The sequence below is a fragment of the Oncorhynchus clarkii genome, chromosome 16, assembly GCF_045791955.1.
Source record: "Oncorhynchus clarkii lewisi isolate Uvic-CL-2024 chromosome 16, UVic_Ocla_1.0, whole genome shotgun sequence".
NCBI lineage: Eukaryota > Metazoa > Chordata > Actinopteri > Salmoniformes > Salmonidae > Oncorhynchus > Oncorhynchus clarkii.
The window spans coordinates 16674085-16692088 of NC_092162.1; the positions used below are offsets into that span (position 1 = coordinate 16674085).

General features: G+C 40.8%; 1 long non-coding RNA gene across 1 annotated transcript; it reads right to left on the reverse strand.

The window, feature by feature from the left end:
• Nucleotides 1-1171: 1171 nt before the first annotated feature.
• LOC139368055 (uncharacterized) lies at nucleotides 1172-17762 on the reverse strand. The gene is made up of 3 exons (XR_011626920.1): nucleotides 17540-17762; nucleotides 7462-7619; nucleotides 1172-2406 (listed from the first exon to the last, which is right to left on the reverse strand). It is a non-coding gene; the product is annotated as an uncharacterized lncRNA (long non-coding RNA).
• Nucleotides 17763-18004: the final 242 nt, after the last annotated feature.

An 18004-nucleotide genomic window follows, 5' to 3' on the forward strand; every position in this document is an offset into this window, starting at 1 on the left:
GAGGCCAGAGTTGACCTTCTGAGGTTTGGTTGAATCATTGTAGCGGCCTCAGACATTGTCATGCCATGAGTTACGACATGGTCTACAAGTATTGCTCAGATTTCATTGGACACTTTGCTGTTGCTGCCGCTGTCTTGGTCCGTGGCCTTGTCCTCTACCACTTTCCCCACAACTCTCAAACGAGGCCCACGTCCACCTCTCAGAAGGGGTGCTCGTCTCCTACCATTCCTTTGACCACCACGTCTTCCTCGTCCCACTGCTTGACTTCTATTGTGACCTGGATCACCTGCTGGCTCCATGTTATCGCTATGTTGTTGTAGGTGGTTACCGCTCATTTCACTATATACTCATACCACAATGTGAAATCAATCATTAGTAACGAGTTGGCAGTTACTGTGGGCAAAAATATCTTGTTAATGAGAGGTCAGAGGAGAATGTCCAGACTCATTCAAGCTGACAGAAAGGCCACAAATGCTCAAATAACAGTCATTTAAAACAGTGGTGTGCCGAAGGGCATCTCTTAACGTACAACACCGTGAATAATTCAGACTGTTGTGGAGGCAAAAGGGGGCCCTACCCAGTACTAGATAGGTCTACCTAATAAAGTGGCCAGTGAGTGTACAGTAATGTCAAATCTGAAAACATGGTCTGGAATAGTGGTACATGGGACCATAGAAACAGTGTCTGATAAAGAATGATGATGAAATTTTGCATACATAGATAATGCAGTCCAATTGGTTCATGTTCCACGGTAATTGGTGTCAATGGGTCTTGTTATCCTGAAACTTTCAGGATCTAAACATGGAATATTGTTAGTCAGTTTCCATAAAACTATAAGAGTAATGCAACAGTTATCATTTTGAGCAGTTGTATCAATTGATAGTTAGATCATTGTAATGAAATGACACATTTTGTAATGACACATTTTGCATTTTGAAATAGCAATACTTTGATGTTAAGTTGTGTCATTTTGAACAGGTGATTTTAGTTCTATGAACAAATGATCTTACCTTTAAGTGTATTGTATCAAAGCAATTGGAAAAGTGTTAGAGTTTTGAAAAATGTGCAATTTGATCATCGGTTGTGAGTTGTGTCTAGAGTTTTGAAAAATGACAACCAAGGTTCTGAAATTAGTGCCAAAGTGACTGTAAAAAACTGTAACTAAGATAAAATAATTCTGAATTGACTTTTTTTCTGCACAACATAGTTACAACAGATCCCCTTATTGTATGGGACACTTTTAAATGTACTTTTACAGGCCATTCAATACAATACTCATCATCAAAACAAAAGCAGTTTAGGGCAAAAGAGATTAGACTAATACAAGAAATAGAGGAAGTAACGGTGCAGGTAGATGGTAATGGAAACTGTAGATGGTAATGGAAACTGTACTATAGAGGCACAAAATAGGTTAGAGGAAGAACAAAAATAATTGGAGGTACTTATTCAAGAATGATCAAGTGCAATGTATTACAGAAATAAAGTGAATTGGATGGAAAATGTTGAAGAATGCACAAAATGTTTCTTGAATCTTCAACATAGAAATGCTACCAAAAATAGTTTACAGAAACTCATTACAAATATGTCAATCATGATTCACCAAATTATATTTTGCTAAATATTTTAAGCATATGTTTTCTTTTCAGTCTCTTCCATTTCCACGGAATGATGTTAACTATAATGTTTATTTCTTAATAGTAATAATGTAAAATTAACAAATTTACAGAAAGACCTGTGTGAAGGCCAACTTACAGGAGAATAACCTTGAGGCAATAACAAGTCAAATAACAAGGCAATAATAAGTCTGGAAAAACACCAGGGCTTGATGGTATACCAGTAGAGGGATATCAGACATGTTTTGATGTACTCAAAGATCCATTATTAGCAGTGGTGGAAAAAGTATCCAATTGTCATACTTGAGTAAAAGTATAGATACCTTAATAGAAAGTTACTCAAGCAAAAGTGAAAGTCAGCCAATAAAATACTACTTGAATAAAAGTCTAAAAGCATTTGGTTTTTAGATATACTTAAGTATATTTGAGCAACTACATTCACTTTTGATACTTAACTATCAAAAATAAAAGTAAAAGTATAAATCACTTAAAAATCCTTATATTAAGCAAAGCAGAAGTCACCATTTTCTTGTTTTAAAAATGTATGGATAGCCAGGTTCACACTCCAGCACAGAGATTATTAACAAAATATGTATTTTATGTTTAGTGAGTCAGCCAGGCCAGAGGCAGTAGGGATGGCCACATGTTCTCTTGATAAGTGTAAGGAACGACGCTGCAGAAGAGAAGCAGGTACAGGGAGTTGACATTCCATCGGCGGCAGGTTCCATTGGCGGCAGCCCCCAGACTCCCCAATGCTTCATTTAATGGCTGCTGCATGTTGTAAGGAACTATGCTGCAGAAGAGAAGCAGGTACGGGGAGTTGACATTTAATTAGGAACGGACATGCAACAGGACAGGAACAGCATCAGGACTGGGAAACACAAAGACAGACAACAATCAATGCAGCAGCGGCGAACAGAGCTGGGGAACTGACAAATATATTGTGAGGTAATAATCAGGTGATTGAGTCCAATATCGCTGATGCATGTGACGATGGAAGGCAGGTGTGCGTAACGATGGTGGCAAGAGTGCGTAATGCAGGGCAGCTTGGCGCCCTCAAGCGCCAGGGGGGGAAGAGCGGGAGCAGGCATGACAGATAAGTGCTTGAATTTCACAATTGTCCTGTCCTGCTAAGCATTCAAAATGTAATGAGAACTTTTGGTTGTCACGGAAAATGTCTGGAGATAAAAGTACAATATTTTCTTTAGGAATGTGGTGAAGTAATTGTAAAATTTGTCAAAAAATATAAATAGTAAAGTAAAGTACAGATTCCTCAAAAACTACTTAAGTAGTACTTTACATACTTTACATTTTTACATACATGAAGGGAACATTTTGACATATGGTCGGTGAGAAAGTCCATATTGCAAATGTACGGTCCCTTACTAGACGTCCGCGAACGTGCAACAGATCTTCTGGGAAGTCATCGAACGAAGTCTCTCGGACAATCGGTTTCCGTTTTATAAAATGTTCAAATTGTGGTCATTTTTTCGCTGTCCCAGTAAATCCCACCAGAGGGCGAATGGAATCATATTGCAAATGTACAAAACATTACCAATCACGACGTGGCCTTTTTCTCGGAAAAGACTTCGAAGACGAAACGGAAAAGACAGTTGGTCTCAACGCTTTTTTTACGGCCATTTTTCTGGGATTAAAGTTACATTTGACCGATACCATTGCACTGCGTGTTACAATGTACAATTGGTGATGTTCAAAAAAATTTGTTTTTTTCAAAAAGTTACAGATACCATTGCAGCGTGTTCATACGAATCTTTTTTAAGTGTGTTTTGGAGCTCTGCAAGATTTCTGTGATTTTCTGAAATAACACAGACTCATTCAACCCCCGGTAAATAAGTTTATAAATTCTATAAGTGCCTACCCCAAGGAGGATATGTGTTCACTTTCAGCTTCCTGTGTCAACCGGTAGTTCCTTAAAATGGTGTCATAAGTGCTGTTTCGAAGGGTTAAAAAGGTCTGATCTTTTCAAAACTTCATATGTGTGATTAGGCAACCCTCATGAACTGTAAGTCAGTCATTTCTCGCACACACACACACACACACACACACAGCAAGGATGGAGTGACAGAGTGCGGTGCTTAAAGACACTCAGAGCCTGCAATGGCATTACCATAATCTCTAGGCTGTGCCGAGTTCAACGAGATGCCCCGCTAGACCGTAGTTTGCTCGGTCTGAGCTCAGCGACCATGAAAAAAGTAGGCCCATAATGATGCCTGGCCCTAAATTGCAGGTGCTTTTGAGTGACAGCGGGAGAACAGTTAGGGTTAGAAGCACAATTCGACAGAACCGTCAGACCTAGAGCTCTGAAACTTTGGAAACCTGTGTCCATGGTGAATTATGTGGCTCTAGAAGGTTCTCGGACCGAGAACCATCCTCGTACATTTGCAATAACTTAAATTAATCTTGACATCACAAAAATGACAACATTTAGAAATGTCCCAGAGTCGCAAGACTAGGTGCATTGAAACCGCCTCGGCCCATAGAGACGGACCCCAACGTTTCTGTCCGATAGCTCATTCAAAAACAGTCCAGAAAGCACTTTTGTAAGGGGGTGATAAAGTTTTTAAAAATTCAAATTTTCAAAATTTTACTCTTGGGTCTTGACTTGTGTTACATTTGCAATATGAAAAATTCTGGTGGAGCGCACTCGCCATCTATTGGATTTTTGCAGTGTTACACTTTTTTTTACACATTTGCCATATGGCATTTGCAATCAACTTTGAATGAAACAACGTCCAATTGAGTGGTATTGTCCATCGTGTATAAGTTTTGTACGGTGCCAATATGATCCCATTCATTTTTGTCCATTTCAGGGGGGTGTTCCCCTTAAGTACTTTACACCACTGATTATTTCAATTACTCCTATAAAAATGGTAGAATTTCAGGTACTCAACAAGAAGGTCTGATTTCATTATTACTGAAACAGGACCCAGGTGATAAGTAGAAAGATTCAGCCCATTAAAAAAATTAGAGGCCTCTTGCACTTCAATGTTATGATGCGAAAATCCTGGCAAAATGCATAGCACATAGAATAACAAAGATTTTACCAGACTGATCAGAACTTGTTTGCCTACTATATTTTAAGATACATATTGGCTGGAAGGAATTGTCATAAATAGAAAAAAATACAATTTTAATTTGAGGACATACAGGTTGTAAAATAAATGGGAAATGATTTTCAATGTACCGATTCCATGGCACATGGTTTATGAACTGGTGCAAAAAACAACACTTGGTTCAACACTTCGAGTTTTCTATTTAAATGATTATATAAAAGTCTTGCCACCAACAGAATGCTATATATATATATATATATATATATATATATATATATATATATATATATATATATATATATATATATATATATATATGGGACATACAACAATCTCAGCTCTGTAGATTTTGCTGCGAAGAGACAAAATCACCAGATAATTTATTCCCCTGTTGCTTGTTTCTGGTCACAGGTTCAGGGATCGTTAAAAATCACAACATTCACTTAAAATTAACCTTACAAATAGCCGTGTTGGGCGATTTGGAAAGCCATAGTCAGTCAATGAAAAATATAATAATATCCGTAGGAAAGGTTTTCATGTTTATCTCGCAATCTGTGGATACTATACCTTTAGAAAGGTTCAACATGTATGTATGTAAAACATCACAGCACAATTGAAAAATATATGGCACATGGACACCAAATGAGGGTGGTCTATGGTGATAGGTGGGATGGGCTGAGAGTGGCTGAGGGGTGGGATTAAAGAGCTTATGTTTGGTAATGTATTGTTGTTATGTGTTATTCCTATGTGACTGCTTTATATAAAAGTACCATGTATGTCAAATGTGTATGCAAAATGTGGATGTAAAATGTATGTACACTACCATTAAAAAGATTGGGGTCACTTAGACATTTTTTGAAAGAAAAGCACATTTTTTGGCCATTAAAATAACATTAAATTGATCAGATATACAGTGTAGAGATTGTTAACGTTGTAAATGACTATTGTATCTGGAAACAGCAGATTTCTTTATGGAGTATCTACAAAGGCGTACAGAGACCCATTATCAGCAACCATCACTCCTGTGTTCCAATGGCACGTTGTATTAGATAATCCAAGTTTATCCTTTTAAAAGGCTAACTGATCATTAGAAAACCATTTTGCAATGTTAGCAGAGCCAAAAACTGTTGTCCTGATTAAAGTAGCAATAAAACTGGTCTTCTTTAGACTAGTTGAGTATCTGGAGAATCAGCATTTGTGGATTTGATTACAGGCCCAAAATGGCCAGAAACAAATAACTTTCTTATGAAATTTGTCAGTCTATTCTTGTTCTAAGAAATGGAGGCTATTCCATACGAGAAATTACCAAGAAACTGAAGATCTCGTGCAATGCTGTTTACTACGTACTCCCTTCACAGAACAGCACAAACTGGCTTAACCAGAATAGAAAGAAGAGTGGGAGGCCTCGGTGCACAACTGAGCAAGAGGAAAAGTACAAGTCCTCAACTGGCAGCTTCATTAAATAGTACCCGCAAAACACCAGTCTCAATGTCAACCATGAAGAGGCAACTCCGGGATGTTGGCCTTCTAATGCCTTACAATGCTATGCTAGAGTAAAACCATAGAAAATGCATTATTGTATGAGTTGAGCCTTTAAAACATAACCAAAGCTTGGAGCATCACACAACATCAAGAGAAACCTGCGTCTCTATTTCATAAATGAGCATCTCTAGACTTGGAAGATGATGCTAAACCAAGTCAAAGTCACAGGACACAAACAGCCTGAGGACTTGAGTCTTTATCTAACCCATACAGTATATAATTAAAGCCCAGCTAACCAACAGAGGCAGACACTGTGACATCCGATCACGGTAAACCTGGACATAGTTCACAAACCTGACCCGGTGAGGGCCCAGATGTCTTATCTCTGTTAAGCTAGGGGGATCACTGTCAGAAGTGGCAGTACCCAACACAACACCAGTGCCCCTTGGAATCTGAGAGCAACTCTACCTCGCTGGCCGACTGAGAAGGAAAGCAAAGAATGTGTTCAGATGAGGGGGAATTCTGTCTCCTGGGCATTTTTTTTAAACAAACGTTCTGTAATTTTAGTATACTTTTCCCCCCCTTTTCCAACTGTGGCAAACAACTGAAATAAGGAAAGCCCAGTGGATTTATAGGCATTGAACCCTAATTGGACTAATGATGGTGGTAGACCTTAATTACCTCAGTCTCAGTCCATCAATGAGGACCAATGTTTATGTCTGCAGCCATGGCTGAGGAAATCTCCTCCATCATTTATGGGGGCGCTTGTTTGTTGTAGAATGCAGCTCTGGAAGAGATCTAATCTCTATGTTGTAGCCACTAGACCAGATCAGACCAGACCCACTCAGTCATTATACTAATACCAGTACATCAGCAGTCTAGAACTGATACATACCACGTACCATACAGACTCTAAGCCTATCGGTAACTGGTTACACAACAGTGTTTCCTCATCCTTAACTGTAATCGACCCAACCCACTTGATTCCATAATAGAGATTGAATTCCATTGCACATGGCTAATTCACGAAGGAATAGTCAAATACACTCACATTAGTCGGAAGGAGCACTAATGCCCAGCACTTTTTCCCACAAAACAGAAGTTTTGTTTATTAATGTTGACTAAATGATAGCCCAAATAACACTCCTGACCTGTGTGAGAATGAAAATAAAGATGTGAAAGCTAGCCAGCATGCATAGGTGATTGTACCCACTTCTCACAGCAGTAGCACCATCTGTTGCATTCTATACAGTAGTTTGTCTGTCAGTGCCTATAGGCAGAGCTCTACTCACAGACGGGTTCTATGGGCCCGTATCAGCACCAGACATGGTTAGACTGCACCACCACCAGCACATCCTCCTGCAGAGCTTGTCGTTGACCTGGAGCAACCCCGTCCCTCTCCTCTCCACAGGATCCATGTGAACACACAGCACCTCCACGGAGCCCACCGCTGACACCAACGGACACCAAGAACAGCCCCGTTCCACCAAATGGAGAAAAGGAGAAAAGCTCTTTATTAAAAGGTGTGCTGCTGGAAATATTCCATCACCCCGTTCTCACCAATACCATCCCACTTCATTTCATCCTTATTTTCCCACTGCTTTGGATGCAAAACAAAAACAAACAAGGCCAATTTCCTTTTTCCTGCCAATGGTTTGAATGCTGAATATTTCAATCCAAATGAAAAGCTGCATTTGTCAAATGTCATGGATAGGAATGCACTTGTTTTGTGTGTAAAACACAGAGGAAAGGGGGCACAAGTGAAAGGGGACACTTCCCCTAATGATTCAGCATGTCATTTTTCAAGATTTAATAAAAACATGTGGAAGGAGGGTGATGGACCTGATGAGTACAATACAGAGGTGTCATTTACAGTGCTGCACCACCCTCCCTTCCCCTACTCTCTTCTGCTTCTCCCTAGTACCTAGACCTGCCCTAGGCCACAGAGTCCCAGGGAGAGGGTCCGCTGTAGAGCCACAGGTCTCCAGGACACTACGATTGAAACCATGTGAGATGAAGCAACCTCTGGAATCAGCTTTCCATATGAGCTAACCCCCCTGAAACCTTAGATGACAAAAATCTGGAGTGAATGGAGAGTCCCAGTGCCCTGCCCCGAGCACAACTAAAGATATAAACTAAAATGATTTTCATTCACATATACATGGCTAGCGTGTACAGTACAAGTCCAAATGTACTGAGTCAAATTCACTTTGGTGAGATCGGTAGATGAGGTGAACACAAACACATGCCAACTATTGTGAAAGTTGGTAGCAGAAAAACGCAGCTGAAGGGTGTTGTTGTTGTTCAGGAAAAGTAGCAACATTTAAACATGTTCCGCATCACAACACACCCAGTCCTGACAGTGACCTTATTACCCGAGTTTCCAAGACACCCTAATCTCATTGACTGTACTATGGAACATTGGAACCTGATTTTTTTTTAGGTATTTGGAGAGCAGGTCAGTCTGGTGAATGACGTCACCAGAGGATTCATCTAAGCCCTGTCCCAGTTTCAGAAACCATGGTGCTGGTTCACACATCACTTCAGTTTGGATTTTGAATGGCAGTCAGATCTCTCTCTCTCTCACACACACACACACACACACACACCACACCCAGCTGTGAACGCTAAAACACATTTCAACCCTACACTATCACAAATATGTTCAGCTTTTGGGCGTTGGGATTTTTTTAAAGGGGTCGAGTTACATTCAAGATAAGTTAGATTTAGTGCCCTGTTCAGATGTCAGATGTTTGGGTTGAAGCTGAAGCTCTGGTCGCTGTGGTCTACCGTCAAAGTCAAGGCCAGGTTATGGAGACCAGATCCACAAGAACGTAATCAATCCATTGGGTTATGGCATTCCCGTTCCCCATCCACTACCCTTGTCAACTCGACAATTAGTTCAAGATGGTTTGCGTTGATTTAGTCTGCTTTGAGGTGGCGGCGTGTTGGTTCACCACAACACCACATTTGGCAGATTTCTTACCATGGACCGCCAAGGTCTGCTGGCTTGGGACTGGGTGGTGTGTTGAAGGGGAAAGCCAGAAAAATAAGCGTTACAGACATTCTTTCATGGCTGATATTTCATGGAGTATACTCAGTAGATGGACAATGTCTTCATCAAGAAAAGTATTATTATAAATGATGAGGGGACTCAATTGAAAGCACCAAACTGTCTGTTCAAACAGCTACCACGCAACTCACAGCCGCATACAAGACATGCCACCAGGGGTCTCTTCACAGTCCCCAAATCCAGAACAGACTGTGAAATGCACAGTACTACATAGAGCCATGACTACGTGGAACTCTTTCACATCAAGTAACTAAAGCGAGGAGTAAAATCAGATCTAAAAAAAAACAGATAAAACAACAACTCACGGCACAACGCAGACACACACTCCACTTGTATTGTACATTTTATTTTGTATATTTGTGCTATTAGAGTAATAATGTAATAAAGTATTGTATTATCTATTGTTTTATTTACCATCCTTTTGATCGACATGGGTAGTTCCTTTTGTTGAACCCATCCATTCTAATGAAGTCAACAACAATAGTGGGTGGAGGTTAGGAAGGGAAATCTGAGTGAACAAACTGGAGGTGGAGGAGGGTAAACAGCGTGATTGGAAGTCGGCAATTAGAGGTTGTGGAGATAAAGAGCTTGAAGAGATATTGTGCCACGATTTGGCTCAATCTCAAATCCCCTAAAGGCCTGCTGTGAATGCACCTCCACACGCAGAGCACACGCAGTTTACAGAATACATAAACACACATGGGCCAAGCCAGCCACATTCCTCATGCAGCCCTGTGTCTCACCCAGTAGGCCTAGGGAGACATACAGTGCATTCAGAAAGTATTCAGTCACCTTGATTTTTTCCAAATTTTGTTACGTTACAGCCTTATTCTAAAATGGATTCAATAGTTTTTTCCCCCTCATCAATCTATACTCAATCTATGACAAAACAAAAGGTTTTTAGAATCTTTTTCTAATTTATTAAACATTAAAAACTGAAATATCACAAACATTAATATTCAGACGCTTTACTCAGTACTTTGTTGAAGCACCTTTGGCAGCGATTGAGTCTTGAGTCTTCTCGATTATGTCGCTACAAGCTTGGCACACCTGTATTTGGGGAGTTTCTCCCATTCTTCTCTGCAGATCCCCTTAAGCTCTGTCAGGTTGGAAGGAGAGCATCGCTGCACAGCTATTTTCAGGTCTCTCCAGAAAAGTTAGATCGTGTTCAAGTCCGGGCTCTGGCTGGGCCACTCAAAGACTTGTCCCAAAGCCCAACCTGCATTGTCTTGGCTGTGTGCTTAGAGGCATTGTCCTGTTGGAAGGTGAACCTTCATCCCAGTCAGGCCAAATAATTCAATCTTGGTTTCATCAGACCAGAGAATCTTGTTTCTCTTGGTCTGAGAGTCCTTTAGGTGCCTTTTGGCAAACTCCAAGCGGACTGTCATGTGCCTTTTACTGAGGAGTGGCTTCCACCTGGCCACTCTACCATAAAGACCTGATTAGTGGAGTGCTGCAGAGATGGCAGGAAGGTTCTCCCATTTCCACTTTGTCAGAGTGAACATCAGGTTGTGTCACCTCACTGACCAAGGCCCTTCTCCCCCGATTGCTCAGTTTGGACGAGCGGCCAGCTCTAGGAAAAGTCTTGGTGGTTCCAAACTTCTTCCATTTAAGAATGATGGAGGCCACTGTGTTCTTGCGGACCTTCAATGCTGCAGAAAATTTTTGCTAGACTTCCCTAGATCTGTGCCTTGACACAAATCTGTCTCGGAGCTCTATGAACAATTCCTTCAACCTCATGGCTTAGCTTTTTCTCTGACATGCACTGTCAACTGTGGGATGTTATATATAAATTCTGTGGACAAATCCATGCACAAACAATCTCAGGCGCGGGGAAAGTATGTGTGTGTGTACGTACGTGTTTGTGTGTTACAGAGAGAGAGAGAGGGAGAGTTTCTGTTGGCATAGTGCCTCATGCTGCTCAGACCTGCCAGAATAACCACACATCTCTCACTCTCCTTCTGGTCTCGCTCTTCTCTCTCTTCTCCCGGTCCCTCATTTCTCTGTGAGAGTGACCCATTTCATCAAAGACAAAAGAAGCTATCAAGGCCTATGGAAAAGTAGACACTCTTCACACGTTTACAAACTTACAGGAGTTGTTCCTGAGACCTCAAGGTGTTAGAGAATGCATAGAAGAGGCTTTTTTCTCTATTTTTATTACCAAATTCTATTTGAGTGCCACTGTATTGCACATCATCCTTTTCACAGAGGGCTGAATGAAAACCCATTTAATCTGTCTGGTTTTCTAGTATCTGGACAAATTAGGTCTGTTGTTCCCAATAGAAAGTCCAAGGCTAGGAACGTCACGTTTCAAGTGATGTTACATAGTGGTATTACGACCAGCCATAATTAACAACAGAGAAAAAAAAGTTTCACACATACTGTAAATAGTCATCAGGTTTATGGGTATAACTTCTTCACAAAATCGTGACGCATGTATCTGAACCAAGATAGGCTGTAATTTCTTTACTGCTCTGCGTTGCTGTTTCTGTGTACCAACACCTCACTGCTTGCCCTGGATGGAACAACCACATTCGCCTTGTGGGTTATGATCTAAAGACAGGAAGGAATGACCTGCTATGTCCCAAAGCTTCAACTGTTGTAAAAAAAAAAAAAGAGAGAAGAGGAAGGAAGAAGATTCTTGTGAGAACAAATGACCCAGGAAGCAGACCAAGCCGAGACGAGAACACTCAATCACTGAGAACCTGCCCTCCACCCAAACCCTCTACCACAAACACATCGCCCTCCACCCCCACAAACCTCCTCCCTCTTGCTCACTACCCTACCCTTGTCGCCGGAACTACAGGGCATCTGTCTGCCAGTTAATCATCCCTAATTATGTGCTAATAAAGAAAGCAATGAAGGAGGAGAGGAGCAAGGGAAGAAAATAAACAAGAGCAATAGGAAGGGGAAAAGGGCAATTTCAGCTGAAAAATATTAATGTAATCAAGGAAAATTAGTAGGTTTGGGATAACATTCCTATGGCTCACTGTGTTTACTTTGCAGGCAAGCAATTGAACGTGTGTAGGGTCGAGGGTTGGAAGGAAGGCAGGTTGGTTAGTCAGAACACATACACTTGAATTACCATTACTCCCTGTTCTAAACTGTAGAGCCGATCTGTTTATGCAATCTATGCTCCACATTATGTATAGGTGGAGACTGTGTGTATTATGCGCAGGGCGAGTGGAGTTTAGATTATACACATGTTTTTTATATTTCAATCAATACAGTGGGTCATATCTGTAACACTGAGAAATAGATCAAATTCACCACCAGCTGGCTTACAAGTCACAATCCCTTCTAATGTGGTTCCAATTAGAATGGGTATGTTCTACTCATTCCAATTCTATGATTCAGATAGTGGTTAGGGTGCGAAAGCTGTGGGTGTACAGACAGGAGCAATAATGGTTTGCCTAAATGGGCCATGATTCAGGAGACTGTTCTGTGCACCCCTGTCAGATAGATAGGAATGAAAGCTGTTAAAGTACTGGTACACACACAAATATATACCGTATACACACACACACACACACACACACATGGGTCGTGCATGGATCGGTTCAGCCTGTGCTGTGAGCTGATTTATTGACTGGTGTTTACTGTGGATAATGTTTGACTATACTGCTGTGTCGGCCAGGGAGTCTCCCAAGTGTTGAAACAGACTGAGTGCTGTATAAAATATGTCCAAATATGCATTAAACTACACTCCAGAGAGAACCACATAAGAGCTTGACCTGGCCACTGTACCAGACATGTACTTTCTCTCTATCCAGAACACACAGTCAACCAGTGGCAAAATGAATAGAGGAATACACACTATGAACATACCTGTTTAATTATGACTGGTTAGAGTAAGAACCTGAAATGTAGATCTGTCCTCACAATATTGAAGTAATTGAACATCCTTCATACTGTACATGGCAATTACTCAATGAAATGGGGCAGAAAATATTGGAATATAACTATACACATCTGTGAAAACACTCGATTCTACCTGAGAGAATTATCTAGTAGCTCATGTCTAGTGAGGGAAAAGTACATTGACATATCCACGTGAATCCATTCCAGCCCATTTTCTCACTCTACAATTAGAAAAACTGTAGTCATATAGCGCCCACTTGTGGTTGACACTGATACGGCATCACCAACTTGTCCAAAGGCTAAATTTGTCATATTTAAGCTTTCCATTGACCATCACTACGACACTCTCCTTATAATGACTGTGATCATGATTGTGTTACTCAGGCCTATCTTTTCTGTCCAAATCAGCCAAGTCACCAAATCATAAGGGAAGACGGTTAGGAAATCAACCTCAACAAATGTTTTATAATGTGTCCTCTTGAGGGAGGGCTGATTTTCATACCACATAAACAGATATGATGCAATAGGTTGGTGTAAAGCAGAAAGCTACTCTCTAGCTCTGTTTATAGCTGGTGCTAATATGGGTCCTTTGTCCTGATTTGGTTTAATTTGCAATTGTGTCCACATTGTCTGTTAGCCGTTCACTGTGTCTGCATTGTGACCAGATTTCCTGGTCCCTTCTTTTATGCAAATTATTTTACAGCTATTCTTTCAAAATAATATGTATTTATTGTAAGACATATTGATGTAATGAATCAATGGTGCCACCTGTCAATGATTTTAGAGGGTGAAATAATGATTTAAATGGTTTCTCTGTCCAGATCTGTCTACACTTGTAAGATATCCAGACACAATGAGTGTCTGACTACCTCTAGAGGTGGGCGGCAAGATCTGATCACAATCAGAATGTGGACAAGATCAGTATCAAGGACGCAAGTTTGAACCAGCTGTAAACGGGTCTTCTGTCTGTGAATATTGAGAAGGGCTGGTGGTTGTGGACGGTTGGCTGTGGATTGGAGACAGATGTGCTTGTGGAAACCGCTCTTGGGTGGTGCAAAATAGATCAACTGCCTCACATGGGGTTGGAAAACCAAAACAATGGTTCACTCCAAGCTGACCGTGACCGTGTTGCTCTAACGGTCATTCACAGAGTTAACTGTGACCGCTCTCAATGGCAAACACTGTTGGTAAGTGACAAAAGAGAGGGTCAATGTTACTCATTTTCAAAGACCACCACCGTTGTGATGTTAAGAATAGCCATATTGAAAAGCAACTGTGTGCCACATAAGGTGTGGCATATTACTGTAAACTGTGTGCCACAAGGTGTGGCATATTACTGTAAACTGTGTGACACATAAGGTGTGGCATATTACTGTAAACTGTGTGACCGAGGTATAGCAACAATTTAAACACTGTACTGTAATATTGATACCAGGTGATGGCGATTATCAGTAATATTAACACACTTGGTAACTTCAGCTCTCTTCATTACTGTGCTTGCCCGGGCTTGCTTACTTTGCTATATGAAGTCTAGTAATCTGGTAGTTTACTTACAAAAAAATGGTAGACAGCACATAGGAAAAGTAGAAACATTTGGGGATAGCTCCTCCACTGACAATTGACCAATTCCACTGACAATTTACTAATGTAGCCCTTTCCGGCAGTCAAATGACCAAATCACCCGTTACTGGCCTCATGGGTGGAATATTATTAATACTTTGAATAATTTCATAAATACGGTGTTTTCATGTCAAACGGTTTTGTTATATTTCAGTCTTCTGTGATGTATATAAAAGTGTAATATTGAGATGCAAACTCAAAATATATTACATATCAACTCTATATCTGACATGGTACAGGTGTCTTCTTTTTTTAAAGCTCCTAACCATGTGTGTGAGGTGTATACTTTTGTTTCAAAGTGGATTTGTTTTAAGACTACCCAGAAACACTCTGTATGACCCTGATTTAGTCCACTGCAGTAAAAGGATAAACAATGGCTTCATAGTCCTACTGTTTTATGAGTTCTAGTCCATAAATCTAACAGTGGTGAAAAAAGTAGACTAGCCTACCTCTAAAATCCACTAGAGGGAACTATTTCAGACTGCCCCCAACAAGCCTGTGCTGCTGTAGTTTCCAAGCAATTGTATTGCCTCCATTGCTCTCTCTAAACACACACACACACACACACACACACACACACAGAGTGCCTGGCTTGCACTGAGGGGGGATTCAGGTTTACAATGCACTGCTGTTGATGTACGACCAGTTCCTCTCTCCTTGTGAGGTACATAGAAGGGTCACAAAGCGACCTTCTGGCATGGCTTCATAACATGCTGCTCCGGCCTCCACAAGAACACCTCTCTGGTGTATGCAACGTTGTCTTTCTACAGCTATGTAGCCAATATCGGTTCTCTGTGGTCTTCTCCTTCACAATAGGACTGTTAAATTTCCTGGCAAGAAGAGCTGAAGCAGCTCACCAGATAAAATGGCCCCAGTTCGCCACAGAAATTCATTTGATATTGTTCTACTTTGAGGGACATATAATGAATGAAAATCTCCCTTGTGGCACTTGAGTCCAATACATAGATTTGGAGCCAAATGCAAAAAACTGGTCAAATATCATTGGCAACATTCTCCTGAAATACTGTATGTGAATTTCAATATTTAGCAATTGTTACAACACAACTATCTGCTCTAAATAAAATGAGTTTGTCATTGACACATTTGTTCTACATAGTACATGTGTTGTGGATTTCAAAAATATGGAGTTCTCCTTGAGATGCTCAGCTATATAGAAGTAATAAATACTTATAATTTATGAGGTAGTGGAAATGTGGTCATAATTTGTGTTCAAGGGGAAATCCTACAGCTTGAAGTTCACCTCGAAAATGCTCATGGCCCACTGTCCGTAGGCTACTATAGTGAAACGTGTACTCCTGTAGAGCTGAAATAATTGGATGGTAAAACTTGCAAACAGCTAACTACAAAAAATCTAAGCAATTCAGGCATTCTTGAAAGTCAGGACAATCCTTATCCTGCAAAAAAACACAACTTGCATAGTTGAAAATAGCTTTAGCGAGCAGTAGGCAGTGATAATTAAATGTGGAGTGGAGATTTATAGTTGGCTATCATAATTAGAAAATCAGTTATCATAATTTATCCAACAAGCCCAGCTTTTGTCTAATAAACTTGGATCAATTTAATCCTGCCTATTGAAAAACACATTTAAATTAGATCAGATAAGTGTGTTGTAGCTGCTGCCAAATCATGACATTTAAACCCCCTAGAGTTTGTAGTGGCTGCAGCTCAGTTCCCTCTTTCTGCCTATATAAAGTTTGCACCTATTCCATAACATGGGGCTTGTGATGTAAGACCTTTAAACAGGTCAACATTCACAAGGCCTCAGGGCCAGACGGATTACCAGGACGTGTACTGCGAGCATGCGCTGACCAACTAGCAAGTGTCTTCACTGACATTTTCAACCTCTCCCTGTCCAAGTCTTTAATACCGACATGTTTTAAGCAGACCACCATAATCGAATGTTGAATGTTCATCCTTTTACTCTTGGAAAAGAGACCCTTAAACCCAGACTTGGACCACACACACACACACTGCACTGAATAGCAGGCTAGTGATTGCTTTGCAATGCTTGCAGTTAGCCACTGATTACTTTGAAACCACACGTTGAAATTGCGATTTCCAACTATTTGCGTAACGTTTATGTCCAATGCCCGATGAGCACCGATACATTTAATCTGTAATTTCTCATCATATGACAAGGATCTGCCAGTAGATTGTCTACTTGATTCATGATGACAACTGCTAGCTAAGATTTTGAAAGTCAGTCCAATCAAAGCTACTGTAGATATAATGTAATTGTATCTATGGCCAATGATCTTGGATGGGCACTTCTTATGTAACTATATGGCAGCACCCAATGGTGCTTGAATTTGAGATCTTCTGTGGATTTTTCAGTGACGTAGTGTACGCATGGGTGACAGAACACTGAGCCAATCACGGCACAAATAGAGAAGATTACCAACCCCTACTATCCGTATGTTCCACTGGCTGCCCCACCACCATAGAAAGCATTGAAATAGGACTGAAACACCAGCATTTTGGAGCTGCCTTAAGAAAGCAAAAAGAGAGACCAAGTTTGTATGCGGCTATAATAACTCCATTATTATTATTATTATTATTATTATTATTGTTTACATTGTTTGCAAACTGATATGTGACATGTATTAATGACAAAATAACATGCGAAACAGGCAACAAAAAATATCTATACATATTGTAGTAAGATCAACAGTGTGGGGTTTCCACATCACCAAGTTGAGTAACAATACAGGCACCAGTAGCACAAATATAAGACAAATGGGAAGTTATTTAGGAATTTTCATACAGTGGGGAAGAGGGGGAAATGCACCAATCACCTCACAGTCCACACGCCGTTCTCTTTGTTCGTTCTTTTTCCCAGGGGTAATCCTCACACTTGGGTTCTCAGCCAATCCGGTCCGATACACAAGGGGGTTAGTCCAACAGTCCAGGTCACAACAGGCAATCCAACGGCTCTGGCTCTCACTCCTCATACCTTGCTTGGTTCGCTCCTCCTCTGCCCCTATGTACAGGCTGCTTCCACCTGTATTTCCAAGCACTCCCTAGCTTAACGACACACAGCCTTTCCTCGTTGGGGCAGGAAGTCCATATAAGGTTTGGGGGTGGAGCCAGCCACCTGCAAGATATCTCTCCTCAATTAGGGTGGCAGGTAGCCTTGTGGTTAGAGCATTGGACTAATAACCGAAAGGCTGCAAGATCAAATCCCCTTGCCGACGAGGTAAAAATCTGTCATTCTGCTCCTGAACAAGGCAGTTAACCCACTGTTCCTAGGCTGTCATTGT